This window comes from Eubalaena glacialis, chromosome 9 (assembly GCF_028564815.1).
Source record: "Eubalaena glacialis isolate mEubGla1 chromosome 9, mEubGla1.1.hap2.+ XY, whole genome shotgun sequence".
NCBI lineage: Eukaryota > Metazoa > Chordata > Mammalia > Artiodactyla > Balaenidae > Eubalaena > Eubalaena glacialis.
Genome location: NC_083724.1, coordinates 23673851 through 23689255, shown reverse-complemented (window position 1 = coordinate 23689255; position 15405 = coordinate 23673851). Strand labels below are relative to the sequence as shown.

Below are 15405 nucleotides of genomic sequence, written 5' to 3'. Positions count from 1 at the left end.
TTTCTAGATTGCCATCCTCAGGCGGCCGGGTCTCTGGAATGGCAGTGTAAAGATATTCTACCCTGCCGCCTTGCCTTAAAAGATTCAAACAGTGGCATGCAAAATTACTGATGGAACCATCTAACTCAACCATGACCAAACATGGATGTTTTTCGAAAAGGATGAGCAATGGGATGGCTAACATTTTAAAATCCTAAATGCTTTACATGTATTATTTTATTTTAATTTTCACTAACAGTCACTGAGGAAGGGCCTATAATTGTACCATTTTAGGAAACCCAGGAATACAGAGGATAACTAATTCACTCAAGGCTGCACAGATAGAGGCACCTAAGAAATGGGGTAACACTGAATACTGTCTGTTCTATAAAAAAACAAGAGAATCATGTATGACATTGTCAAGAGTAGTGTCAGAATGGGGATGGGGAAGAAGCCAGAATTCTGTGAATGAAGGAGAACAGGAACTGAAAGAAAGAGAGACAGTGTATGTAGACAATTTTTTCCGATAAATTTGGCAGAGAAAAGGGATGAGTCAAAAAAGTTAGCAGTAGTTGGAGGCATCTTTGGCACATAGGAAGTGTGGTTTTGCATGATTTCTCTTTTTAAAAGATTGAAATGTTTAAGAAAAAACATGGACAGTGTTAAAATATTAACGAGAAGGAACCCAGAGAGAAGGAAAATTTGAATATACAGGAGAGAGGTGGAATATTCAAGGGACTGTGGTGCTTGGGAAGGCAAAAGAGATGTATTCAGCAATAAACTTTATATAGGGGGTGACCGCATGTCCCAGTTTGCCCAGGACAGTTCTGGTTTATACCTGTTGTCCTGGAATAATTATTAATAGAGTCCTTCTTTTAGTTTCAAAAATATCCCAGCTTCAGTGGTCAATTATATGATTACTTAGACAGGAAGAAGAAACTTCCTTCCTTGTAATAGGAAGAAGGAGAAAAGAGGTGTATGCCAGTATAAATGAGTTCGTAAGTTGGGCAGATGGAATTTGAGAAAGCTCTGTTCTGATGGGCTCTATTTCCTCTAGGAAGTAGGAAGTAAGGTTATCTTCTGAAAATATGTCTGTAAAGGGGGGCAGAGGGATGAAGAGAGTGGAAAGGTTTTAAAATAGCTGTGGGGAATGGGGGAGATGACTCACAGGGAAACTAGGCTTGCTGGGCAACATTCAGATTTTAGCAGAGAAGAGTACTATGAATACAGAGTGGCATCAATTTGCCTCATTGCAGGTGTTCCTGCAGGGTTGCTCAGCAGTACAGGTATAAGTTGGAATAAGTAGAAAGCCAAATCCAAAGGCAAAATATAATCATTGGAGTTTTGCCAGGAAAGAAAAGAGGGCAAAGGATTTGTGAATATTGTAAGAGAATGCTTGAAATGATGATTCATGGAATCTTTATGTACTAAATACACAAACCTGGGATTAAACACTTAGAACTCCAGCAACACGGCCAACAAGATAATATGAAAATCTTCCTACTACAAACAGCCAGAAATGCTGGGTTAGTTGTATAACTCATAAGGAAAAAAATGTAAATATTCAGAAGTCAGGAATGAATAGAAATTGGAAAAGCAGAGCAGTAAGATCATGAGCTGGTTGGGAATTGTCCTCCACGTAATGAGACAAGTGCCCATTTCTGTAATGTAGAAGATTGGTTTTAAGACTCTTAAAGGGAAAAAGTCAAGGTCTTGGGTCCCTGTGAAGTGGAAGTTAGCGCTGATACCCTGTATAAAGCTGAGAACCACTGAAGTGAAAAGATAGGCCAGAAAAATTCTACCCGTTGGCATAGAAAGACAACACAGAGGCTTGTCTTTCTCTTCATAAGAAGAAAAAACAAGTGTTCTTATGAATGAATAGCCAACACTCAGGACTGTATCTCAATTAGATTTGGTTTTGAATTCATGCTGTCAGCGCAGCCAGTCTGGGAATCCCCAGTTGGAGAAATTAACATAAAAATTAGTCCCAGGTCTTCCAAAAAAGACATAGAGATGGCCAACAAGCACATGAAAAGATGCTCAATATTGCTAATTAATAGAGAAGTGCAAATCAAAACCAAAATGAGGTATCACTTCATACTGGTCAGAATGTCTATTATCACAAAGTCTACAAATAATAAATTAGAGAGGGTGTGGAGAAAAGGGAACCGTCCTACACTGTTGGTGGGAATGTAAATTGATACAGCCACTATGGAAGACAGTATGAAGGTTCCTTAAAAAATTAAAAATAGAGCTACCATATGATCCAGCAATCCCATTCCTGGGCATATATCCAGAAAAAATGAAAACTCTAATTCAAAAAGATGCATGCACCCCAATGCAGCACTATTTACAATAGCCAAGACATGGAAACAACCCAAGTGCCCATAAACAAATGACTGGCTTAAGAAGATGTGGTATATATAAAACGGAACATTACCTGGCTATAAAAAAAGTGAAATATTGTCATTTGCAGCAATATGCATGGGCCTAGATGATATTATACTTAGTGAAGTAAATCATTCAGAGAAAGACAAATATGTGGAAAGACACATGTGGAATCTAAAAAATAATACAAATCAATCTACATACACAACAGAAACAGATTCACAGACACAGAAAACAAACTTATGGTTACCAAAAAGGAGAGGGAGGGAGAGAGGGAGGGACAAATTAGGAATATGGGATTAACAGATACAAAAAAATACATAAAATAGATAAGCAACAAGGATTCACTGTATAGCACAGGGAATTGTATTCAATATCTTGTAATAACCTGTAATGAAATATAATCTGAAAAAAAATTGAATCACTTTGCTGTACACCTGAAACTAATACAATATTGTAAATAAACCATACTTTAAAAGAAAAATTTTTTAAATTAGTCCCTGGTCAAAAATTTAACAACAAAAAAGCTGAACAAAGAAACACCTTACACAGGTTACATAGGGTTTTCATAGGTAAAGCCACACTGAGGATGAGTTCACAATAAAAAATTATCGCATCCATAGGAAACAACCTGCCTTGAGTGAGAATTAGCTGACACAATATACAAAGTGATTTAAACCCCAGGAAATTCGATTAACAACACAATATAATAGATACTCTAAAATAAATATGTTTAAACTAAAGACACAAAAGGAGGAACAACAAAAAAGTAAAATACATTAGGAAGAAGAAAGGCAGTTCCGATAAAGAATTAAATATAATTTTAACAAATGAAAAATATAATGGTTAAAATTAAAATTCAGTTGTTGAATAATGGTATATTAGAGATAAAGAGATAATTCACACATTAGAAGTCAGCTCTTCAGAATTAAGAATTCAGTGCAGAGAGATGGGAAAGATGAAATTGAATTTAAGAAATAATTAAGGATAAAAAAAGAAATAATTAAGGATGTAAATTATAGAAAGAGAGAATAGAGAAATGTAAAAGAAGCTATACTCAAAAGCATGATGCCTGAGAACTTGCCAAAATTGATGAAAACTTAAATCTTCAAGTATGAGATGTACACCAAGTCCCAATAGTAAAAATAAAGAGCAGATCTAGAAATACTTGCACACCCAGACACATTATAATGAACCAAATACATAACGAACCAAACACAAAAAGGTGATGTTAATTATTAAAGAAAAGACAGATTACTTACAAAGAACATCAATTAGAATAACAACAATAGACAGGGTGTGGGAAACCAGCACTTGCAATTATTCTTATAATTTGGTGTAGCCTAGTGGATTTGTTTTTGGTTTTTTGTTTTTAATAACCATCAAACTTTAAAATGTGCATAGATTTGTCTCAATAATTTAACTTCTAAAAATTTATCTAAGGGAATTATTTACAGAAGTATATACTCAAGATTATCACAAAGCTGTTTATAATAGTAAATTTTTTAAAATAATTTAAATTTGCATCAATAGGAGACTGACATAATATGTGATGAAATTCCGTGTGACCATTAAAAAGGATGAGATTGATCTATATGTATTAATTTCTAAGACTTTCCACCATATATGTGACTTGGGTCTGTTTCCTGTCTCTGAATCTCATTTTCCTCATCTCTAAAACAGGGGTAAAAATAGGACCTACCTCTTAGGTTTTTGCAATGATTACATGAATTAATACTGGCACACAGTAAGCATGATATAATTATTTGCTGTTTTTATTAGTAGTAATTTAATTAATACTTACATAGTGCTTACCATGTGCAAGGCACTATCCTATTTCTTTAGAAATATTAACCCATTAGAAATATTAATGTGTTCATAAGTGAAAAAGTAAGTTAAAGAACAGTATGTTATATATTATACACTGGAGTATAAATGCCAAATTGTTAATAGTCATCATCTCTGCATATAGAATTACATGGGGGGGTTGGTAACCTTCCATCATATACTTTATATAGCTTTATACTTTCTGAACTTTTATAAAGAGACCTTTATAATGAGGAAGAATTAATGCTTGTATTTATGCTTTGGAAAAAAATGACTTCTTCCAAATATTATACTATTTTAATCAAGTGGCATCAACCTTTCTGTTCATTGGTTTTACATATTATTTTTGTAGTTCTGTTGCTCCATTCTGCTCTAGAACAAACTCAGGCATGGGTAAAGTTTTGTCAAAGGCAATCGAGCCCTATGTTGATTAGATATTCACAACTCTTGCCTATTGGCTGAAGAATGTTCAGGGTGGGATCATGATAAACAGAACACGGAAGCTGCCATTTCCTTAGGGAGGGAATTAACCCGTAAAGACAGTAAGTTGAGGAAGTCAGGGAGCCACTTAGATGGAGTGGGAAGTGAAAAGGTTCAGAGAGTGGCAGCTACTGGTGAATTCTCTTCTCGTTTGACTCTTCTTTCTTGATTATGGGCAGAAACCTGGAATTTATGATTCTGAAGTGGCTTGGAGGATCCAAACTAAAATTCCATATGGGTTCTGATTTCTCAATGAATATTTTCTACACTTGGTTAGGTGTTATTGACTCATAAAGTAAAATAACAGTAAGTTCACATAGAAAAGTGAAGCACTCCTGGGTGAGAACTATATAGCTATACTGATTTGCCATTGGCAGGGAAATCTCTGGTTTCCCAAATTCCATAGTCACCTGGAATGCAGAAAAGAGCTGTCAATCTCACAACTGTGGAGGCTCTCCCTCTGGAAATGTTAACCCCTGTCTCGGGTACCTCTGTGACAGTGGGCTTTAGGATAGGCATCATGGCAGGATAAATGAGGGCCAGAGAAATCTGTATGTCATATTTCATAGAAAATTTCATTTTCTAGATGTTCATTTTTAAATATTTTACCATATTTGGAGTGAATCTCACAGTCATTGGTTTCTTACAACAAGCATTGGCTAATTTTTTGTTTCTTTATTACGTATTTTAATATATCTGAAATTGAGATTTGTCTTACCCAGCTTAAAGGCAATCATGCCTTGTTTGTGGCTTCTGCCCCCTAGCTACGATGGTTCCTTAGCTGTCTCCAGATATGAGAATGAATATACAATTATAAAGCAAAGATAAATCAATCATATTGGCTCAGAAAGATTTCCTTATATTTAACTAGAAATGTTCCTTCTGTTTGAGATCATTTCTTTTAATTAGTTCCTCACAGAGGTAAAAACATCATTTTCAGCAGCATAATTCTATGTAGTCTGCCCTCCCCCTGCCGGCCCTGAACAATGATACTTGCTGCATTAGTGTTGTTTGGTTGAAAAGAGACAAAGTGACTTCTCAGGGACCTATGGAAGGAATTCTCTTCTAAGTCAAGGGACAGCGTTGTCTCTTTCTCCAATCTACTTCATGTTCTACCTTAGGCATGTGCGCATCCAAAGAATGATCCCTACTGTTTCTCCTATGTGTCTTTAACTGAAACAGTTTTCTCCTGAGTACTCCAAAGTACTCAGTACTCCAGAGTACTCAGTGGCAGGGCGATACCACCATGGAATGTGATGATCTGAGTGGTAGAGCTGAAGTTTTCAAGGAGAGGCTGCCATCAGGGGACGCTTTGAATGACCTTTGAAGTACCAGATTCTTATTTTACTTTTCCAATTTTGACGAGAGGGATATTCTCCCTTAAAAAATGTTTCATAAACACTACACCACAGAAATTAAACACTTCTAATACGATAATGTAATTATTCTTTTTATAGCCAGAAAGAACATTGTTCTGAGTTTTTTAATCATTGGAAAGGATCCATTAAAAAAAACTACAAATATCTAATTTTCTTATATTTCCCTTATATTCTTACATATTTCCCTTATACGTCCCTTATATCCTTCGCCTTAATTATTAATGAAATGATTTATTTATTTGGAGCTGAGGGCGGATCTTATACATTCTGTGAATATCACATTGAGACAAATCCTGCTTTGTGTTTAGAAACTGGTTGAGTGTAGAATCCTTGAGACCCAAATTAAGATAGATGGATGTTGGAATGGATTGGGCTCCCTGCTAATTGCATTTTCTATTATTGCCTTGTTTCCTCTTGGAGCTTTAAGCCATTAAGGAAAAGATTAGGCAGAAGAGAGGCTAGAACCAAGGGTTCTCAGTCAGCCATCACCAGTGGGAAGAGGTGGCTTGGCATCAGTATAAAGCTGCAAATGAGAGCCCTAGAAGCAGACCACGAAGAGAACAGAACCCTTCTACATAGAGGGTTATAGTAGGCTCCTCTAACGTTTAAACAACTCCTTATTTGCAGGGGGCCTCAAAAATAGACCCATGCCTCCACACTTGGGAGAGGGATTTTGGGGAGTGAGGAGGAGGGAAGGTGAGCCATTTGGCAAACTTAATCGGCTCCAGAGCAAGAGTTTCCCAACACTGAACAGGGCACTTTATTGCTGTCAGTCCCTTTCTCTGCAATCTGAAAAGCTTCACCATGTATCCTTAGGGATGACCTGGTCTATTGGAGGCTTTTGTTGCTGTTGTTGAAGATTTTTGGCAAACATATGCAGTATATAAGATAAGTAGAATTCTAAAAGACCAAAACAAATACACACATAGGATGTCCCAGAGGCAAATGGCAAGAGATCTAACTCTAAGAGATCAGGACTGTTTTCAAAAATGTTAGACTTCTGGCTGTCTTCTTTCCTAGAGATCAGACTTCCTTACTGCATCTAGAAATGTTTACATACATTTGATTTGCTTTTTCCTTTGTTTATGCTGCAGCTCTTAATATGACAAATGCCACAGAGAGAGGTATTTAAACCCCCAACGTGTGCTGTGCTCTCAGTGATTGCAGACTTAATAAAATTTGCAATGGCCCTGTTCCCGGCATCAATTCTACCTGTTTGATGCCACTAACAGCTTTGATTTGCTGTCATGAGTACACTGTGTATTTAAAAACCAAAGAAAAGAAACAGGCATAAACCTTTGATAACCCGGGGGGCTATCATGGGGAAAATTAAATCTGCATGATTCATAGGGTGCATGCTCTAAAAGAAGGGTTTGACCCATTGATTTCAACTTTAGGGGAGATTATGCTGCATTCTCATCTAGAAAGTTCTGTAGTGCTTTTGAGAAACAATGGTAAAGTGGTCCTTTAGTTGAAGAGTTGTCAGTAAAGTTCTCTAAGGACAAAAAAAAGTTATATAATGATTATGCACTGAACATATAATACTTCAAGGTGAAGAACAGTTAGGCCCTCTTTAATCGCTTTTAAGAAAAGAAAATGTGCTTCAAAGATTTGTCTTCATTTAAGATAATCAAATTGATATAATGTTGACATTATATCGTTTGAAATGAAAAGTTATTGGGACCGAAAATATGCACCCTCTAATTGGAGTAAGCTTTTATTTTCATTGTTTAGGTATTAAAATGAGATGTACAAGTTCAAACATACATTCACCAAAAAAAGGAAAAATTCTTTCTCTTTAATGCCTTGATTCATCCAACAAAGATTCCTTGAGCAATACACCAGGTGCTGTGTGAGACAGAGAAGACCATGTCATCACTGGGCTTAATTTCAAAATGTAGCTATTTTGAATCATGCAAAGGTATCACAGAAAGCTATCAGGACTCTATGGCAATATGGAATCCAAATAGTACATTCACCTGTTTCCTTCAGAGATCAAATATGTGACTTTCAAATTTTAATTAGTATATTTATTTCCACCAATGATAAGCTATACAAGCCATGATTTTTGGAAGGAACTGAATGTACTGGCTAATAACATGGGCTCTAGATTTTTGAGAAAACTGCCTGGGCTCCAGAGACTAGAGTCAACCGCTTAAGTTCAAACCGTGGCTCCACCACTTACTACTTACGTTAACTTCAGGTGGGTTACTTCGTTTCTTAGTGCCTCAGTTTCCCTACCTGTAAAATAAGGTGAATAATACTTCCTATCTCATAAGTTGTAAAAGGATAAACCTCAATACCATGTTTAAAGCTCTTAGAAGAGTGCTTGGAACAGAGAAATCACTCAAATAATAGTTATCAATGTTAGTTCTAGGACTAAAGTAACTTCAGTACAACGAAAGCAACGACTTAAGCAACTGGAAAGACGTTTACAGCTCTTTACTCCACGTGTCATCTTTATCCTTGAGGTAGAAGCAATAAAGTTCAATGAAAAAACTAAATTTTTATTTAGAATAGAGTTGATGTTTTATTAACTTTGGTTCTATCAGAAGAGTAACCATCGACTTTAAAATCTGAAATGAGCCCTAGAAGTTATAGCTCAATCCCTTAGTCTTCAGATAAGGAAACTTGAGACCAGAAAAATGATTACTTTGCCTAAGTTATCCAAGAGCTTGGATGTCTTAACCCCTAGACCAGAACATCTTTCATTACCCCATTCTTGAGTCTTTTCTTTTTCTATGTTTATGTTACATAGATCAGTACTCTGCCACTTACTAGTTACGTGAGGTTGGATAATTTACTTAACCTCTGCAAGTCTGTTGCCCCCTTTGTGAAATGGGGGCAATATGACTTGGAACATAGAGTTCTTAAAGGGGGCTGAGATAGCATATATACAGTGTCTACATGGTAGCTCTTTGATAAATACTGGCTGTTGTTGGTATTGTTGTCTGTTTTTTACATTGTTATGAAGCTGGATGACTTCTATCCAGAGAATATTGCTGGTTAGGCTTCTCAAATTTCATAAATAGAATGTCAGCATTACCAACTGCTCCTCTTGCTTCCAAAGAACATAAATCTACCCTCAATCATCAATGCTTTGTCCCTGCATTCTTGGTATTTGTTAGAGATTATAACTTTGGTTTGGCCCCATTGTGACAAGTGATAGAAGGATGCTTATCTAAGGAGCTGTATGAAGATGTGCTTTTACCGGCAAACTAGAAATGGGCTGTTTAGAATCAAACTGTCCCCCCCAAAAAAGTATAAAAACAGGAAAGTCGAGGCAACCTTAGTGCATACCCCAAGCTTACATCATATTTTATTCACTACAGAAATAGCTGTTTGCCAAAAATCTTGTTGAAAATATTGATCATTCCATCACTCACCGCTCTGCAAAACATCTTAAGTGAGAAATTGCTTTAAAAATTTAGTGCCTGGGAAGAAAACAATGGTCTCTCTTGAGACCATTTTGCTCTCCTTCCTGTAGCAAGAACTGTGTACTTTATTTTCTTTTACTTTATTTTTTGCCCTAGCTTGCATGTATCTCAGAATTCAGTTTGAAGCTTAGTCATAGTATCCGTTACACTAAACCAACAAGAGGTCTCCTTTTCTTAAAACTAATGTGTTGTTATTTCATTTAATTTACTGTCACATCATTGATGATACTCACTTCAAAATTCTCTATGAAAAGAGATGGAAATAACAAAGCTGATGGACTAATGGAACTCTTCCTCCAAGGTAGTGGTTTTCAAGCATCAGTGCACATCAGATCTTATTTAAAGGCATGGCTCTAGGTTGCATTCCCCAGGGATTCAGATCTGATGCATCTCTGTTAAGGCCTTTTGGCAATCTCCCAAATGATCCTTACATAGGTAGTCTATGAACTACACTTTGAGAAACATTGATTGAAGGATTTCTACCTGGAATGTCTTTATTCCAGATGAAGCTTAAAAATTTAAGAAGAAACTTAGCTTATTCACCATTAGTATTAGGATAGCTTCAAATTTACTCATTTGTTGAGTGCCTACTATATTGCCTGTAGTGAGGTAAATCCAAGGTTACAGAGATAAATAAGACATGGTTCATTTCTTGAAAAGTTTTCAAATTTAGTGAGGAAGGTGAACATGCAAACAAGTAATTACAGTAATTAAAGTTCAATATACTTGCAATGATAGAAGTTTGGGCAGGATACATGCACAGGACAGGGGAGACAGTGAAAGGTCAGGGAAAGCTTCAGAGAGGTGAGGTCCCACAGGGCTTTGATGGATGAATGGCAGCTCATGGTACAGATCATATCTCAGTGAGGGAGGGGAAAAGGCAGATTTATCATGCTAGCACAGGCACACTGACCCCTAACCAGGGAGTCAAAGATGGACTAAAGAGTTTGGGATAGTATCTATTGGAGGTGCTATGAAGACCAGAAGGAACTGCAATTTGACTCACAAGCTATTTGAGTTTATAGTCTATGCTATCTTTCTTGGGCATAATTTTAAAATGGGTGTATATCTACCATCTCATCAGCACGGGACCCTACAGTTTGGAGGCCTATCTATGGTCCTATTGGAACATCCAGAATCCCATCTCAAAGGCTACAGAAATGTTCCCAAGCCAAGCCACTTTAGACAACCAGGATATTACAGTGTCACTTAAGATTAAGGTTGTGACTCCTGTTTCTTTTCTCAGCTAAAAAATAAATAAATAATTTGAAAATGCTGGTTCTTATTAAACTTCAGCTTCTTTGACTACTGTCAGAGCTCAGGTATCTTCCTTTTTATGCGATTAGGTCAAAATGTCATTTAAAAGTAAACGAAGATTTTGATAAATATACTGTAGTTATATACAGTGTTAACATTGGAGGAAACCGAGTGAAGAGTACCTGGGAACTTTTGTATGCTTCCTTTACAGCTCTTCTGTAAATCTAAAATTATTCCCAAATAAAAACCTTTTGAAAGGGTAAACTAATGACGACTTCCGTCCTCATCATCAAGCTGTTTAGCATCTCCTCCCATTAAAACCAGAAGATAATTTTTTTAAGAATGAAAAAAGTGAATCAGAACCGAAATTCAACTTTTGACTTACAGTTAAACTTGTAATGTATTTTCAGAACCATTTTAACAAAAATATTCCTAATAGTTGCTCTAGCTACATCGAGGACTGAAATCAAAACAAGTTAACTTTGTGTGGCTCTTGTCTGATTTCCTTGGTAAACATGTCTTACTCACAGTCATTATTCACCATCCATATTTACAAGCTAGGAAAATGTTATTATCTCAAAGGCCACAGAAATGTTCCCAACCCAAGCCACTTTAGAGAATTGAAATGTCACAGAGGCAGGCCAGCCTGACTTGGAGGAGAGAGTCACAGTTTGTGAGGGTACCATGTATGTTTTTCTAAAGGAACTTGTGCTCCCATCCCTTCAGAGATGGAGCCACAGTGGATAAACCTCTTTATGCATTGCTCTGCTTCAAAGGGGACAAAAATGTAAACAGTGGCAGCACACCAGGATCGGGTTTCTTTGCTTTAGTCACCAAGAAGTCAGGAAAGGAAAACCAGGTATTTACTTAGGTTTATCATTACTATTGTCAGGTTTTCTTTTAATGATTGGAAAACAAAAGAAGAATCTGTTCAGAAACAAAGTACCACAGAGCCTCACTGTGATTTCTTTTCAACCACCCCTGAGCCATTTTTTTTAAGTATAAAATTAAAAATTAAAATGATCTTTTTTGTTCTTTGTGGTGGTTGTCTACTAACAGGCATCTCTGACTCAATAATTCTTAAAATACAATGCTATATGAGACAAATGTAGCCTATTTAAGAATGGATTCAAATAATCTAATATTGATTAGCATCTATGTTTTAATAATAGGGCCTGAAGAATGGATTTCTCTTTCTAGAGTGATTCTTCTCCGATAATTGAGGAATGGATTTAAGCACAGGCTTTTAACACCTACAGAAAGGCTATTCAACATGATCAATATCTGGGATGCAGCCAGCTAAGGCAGACTGAAATTTAAAAACAAGATAAAATAAAATAACCTTCTACCTCTGAAGTCAGTTGGAAGAACAGCTTTCATCAGTCAGGAAGATACCATAGTGATAGAAATAGCAAGCAAGCAAGCAAGAAAGAGCTAGAAGACATGGCTTCAAAATTAGCCTTCAGTACCTTCTAGCTGTGTCTTAGTCGCTGTATTAACTGGTTTGTACAAATCGTTTCACTTAATCTTCTTCATAATTCTATGAGTTGGGAGTCGATACCTACATTTTCTGCACGAAGAGGCTGAAGTTCAAAGAAGTTGAGCAATATCACAGATCAAACAGCTAATAAGCAATAGAGTGAGGACTCAAACCCAGATCCACTTGCCTGGTTTGTTTTAAGGGTATTATATCTAACTGTAAGGAAACAATTCTAGTAATATGATTTTGATTTCCCAATTTCTGAGTATGTCCTTAGAAAAAGCCCTAGAATGGTATTCTTAGAGTACCAGAGATTTCCTTAAGATATTGCCTAAGAAGAAAATTATAAATGACGCCATCCTACAAAGAGCAAAGAATGTGCTATTTCAGCCTCCATTGAGACTTCAACTCTAGATAGCCAAATTCCTATTATCTTCTTGGCTTTCCTCACTCTTACAGTCAAAAGAATGGAAACCGTCTCACAGGTCTGCCTGTTCTCTCTTCTGGTTTCATTTCTTTCTTTCTACAAGATGTACATGACCTGTATTATTTTACTAAATATATTCCTTTTATTTCTGCCAGAGAACCTTGATGGCTTTCCCTCCTTCTATATAACAATACATTTCCCCTCCAAACTTCTTCTCCCATCAACTAATACGGTGAACTGAGTAGGAAAAACTTAACTGACCTTAGAATCAAATCATATTTACTCACTCTCACACACACACACATATTCAAATTGGGGAGATAGACCTTAATAAAAGCAAATATAGAAATGAGTATTGGGTATTCAGGACTTTCAGTGGAACCAATGACCTAACTGTTTTATTATATGAATGCAAATAAAAACTTATGCAAATTTAGATTCATAGAGGTAGATTATTTAGAAAGAGTCTTGCTATTCTTTGAATTTGTGAGACTCTAGGTGTATGTTAGTTTTAGTTCCTGGTACCACAAGATAAGAGGATAAATTACAAAAAGAGGGAAAGATAAGAGATGGTTCAAAAGTGAGCAGTCAGGATGGTAAACTGGGGCTAGCAAGCTTGGAAAAATGAAAATATTTGATGGATTTTTTTTTTTTCATTTTTGTCCAGTGGCTAGAAGTAGGAACTAGGTCTGGGGGCGGGGGGAGGGCGGTGATTATAAGGAGACTGATTTTAGTTTGATTTAGAATATATATGTATATATTTTTAAAACATAGTTGTTTAAAATGGGTTGATATGATAATGCTGAGTTCCTCATAAACCAAAGTATTCAAGAAAATGATGGATATCCTCTTTAACTTGGATGTTGATTTTATCTCAGATTATTCCAATATGAGAAGTCTCAGATTCTCTGTTCCAAATGTCCTACTGAACAATCCCAAGAAAGCAGAGATGGAAAATGAATCACTATCCAACTCTTTTTTAAAGATTTCCTTTTTCTACAAGAGGCTGTGCTGGACTTTAGGGGAAAAAAGACGGCAAAAGCAAAGTATGCTATGCTGTTCCCTCCTCTACCCCCTACTCCCCACCCCGCAAAGATTACAAATCACATTGTAAGACAAGACTGATGCAGTACACATAAGGCAATTAAACAAAAATTTAACAATTAAGTGGGAATAAAGACCATGAAACAGAATATGTAAAAATTGATGAGAGGTAAAGCAATCAGTTTAGAAGACAAGAGGGATCGTGGTAGGCTAGGCAAGCAGGATACACGGAAAAACTAGGACTACAGTTTGACCTTGAAATAACAATCTCATACACTGAATGAGTGTACTCAACCTTAAATAGTTTGCAGGTATTCTTGCATATTTGTCTCTAATTTAAAGTAACCTCAATTGTGTGTGCATGTGTGTGAATGTGAATGTGTATATTAATACATAAGCATATGTAAAGATGTATATATAAAGATGTATATTTGCATTTGTGTGTAGAAAAAAACTTTGAGAGTCTATATACGAAAGTATAATTTCTGGTGGAACTTCCAGACCTCCTCCTAGGAAAATGGCAAATCTTAGACATTCTTTCATCTTCTGAGTTGGTGCTACATATCTGCAGTGGAGGAAATGGGTGCATTAGTTCAAAACTGCTTCCAATTCCAAACAAATCAAGTAAAATGAACAATAATAACAATAGTAACAACAAGGTGAAAGATGGCAAAGGAAAATCAGCATTGCCCTCAGAGTCTACTTTAAAACACAGCCCAGTAAAAGATCACTGGTGTAAAATTAAAAGGAGACTGAGGATTTACCTGTACTTGCTCTAGAATCCTAGTGAGAGTAGTGTAAGAGATGAGTAAATAAAGTTCTCAAAACTTACTAAGGCCCTTCAACTTTAGTGGAACAAAATTTTGGAGATATAGCAGCCAGATAATAAAGACACTTAATATTCCCAGAGAAGTCCCTTGCCCATCTCAGGCACTCATAAATAGTTATTTGGCTGGTGAAAAAAAAAAAGTTTTTTTCTAAGCTTAGAAAAAAGTACAATTGTGCTGATGAACTAGAAAGACATGCCCAGCCCAAAGGCATTCAAATATAATTTTTCAGGTCCAATCTGGTCCAACTATGGACCTTTATTTATTTCTTCTGATTAAGGTCTGTGTGGCAAACAGGGAATCTCCACAGTTTTCAAGTGTCCAGATGACCAGTTTTTAGCATGGGAAAAAACTCATTTTTAGCCAACATGACCTTGATACTTAAAAAAATAAAATAAGAATGTGCCACGGACTTGATTGGTGGAGGTAGGGAAAGTTCAGAGTAAAATCTAACTGGGAAATTATAAGTTCACTTAAATTTAAGAGTATTGGGTATTAAGTACCAAAATGAGGCCTTCTCACTGTGATGCTAGGTTAGAACAGAAGATTTGGTGTCTGAAAGTTGGAGTGGCATTTCTGGCTCTGCATCTACAGCAAATCTGTGAGTCTCAGATTCCTTGTCTGGAAAATGGGCTGAATAATATCAATCATGTACAATCACAGAGATATGGTGAGGGTTAAGTGAGATAATGTACAATGTGTGTGAAAGTCTCCATAATCTGTAAAGAATTATACCAATGTATTCTTATCATTAAAAGTAGTTAACAATAGCATTGCCATTTTATACTAAAAACAAATATTGTACTTGGCTTATCACTAATTCAAAGAAAGGTCTATTCTAACTATACTCCAATAAAATTAAAATATTTTTTAAAAAACA

The 15405-nt window shown here is 36.1% G+C and overlaps 1 protein-coding gene across 5 annotated transcripts in view; it reads left to right on the top strand.

Annotated features, from left to right (window-relative positions):
* MUSK (muscle associated receptor tyrosine kinase) overlaps window positions 1–15405 on the top strand; it is a 91146-nt gene that overhangs the window by 31968 nt on the left and 43773 nt on the right. The window lies entirely within an intron of this gene.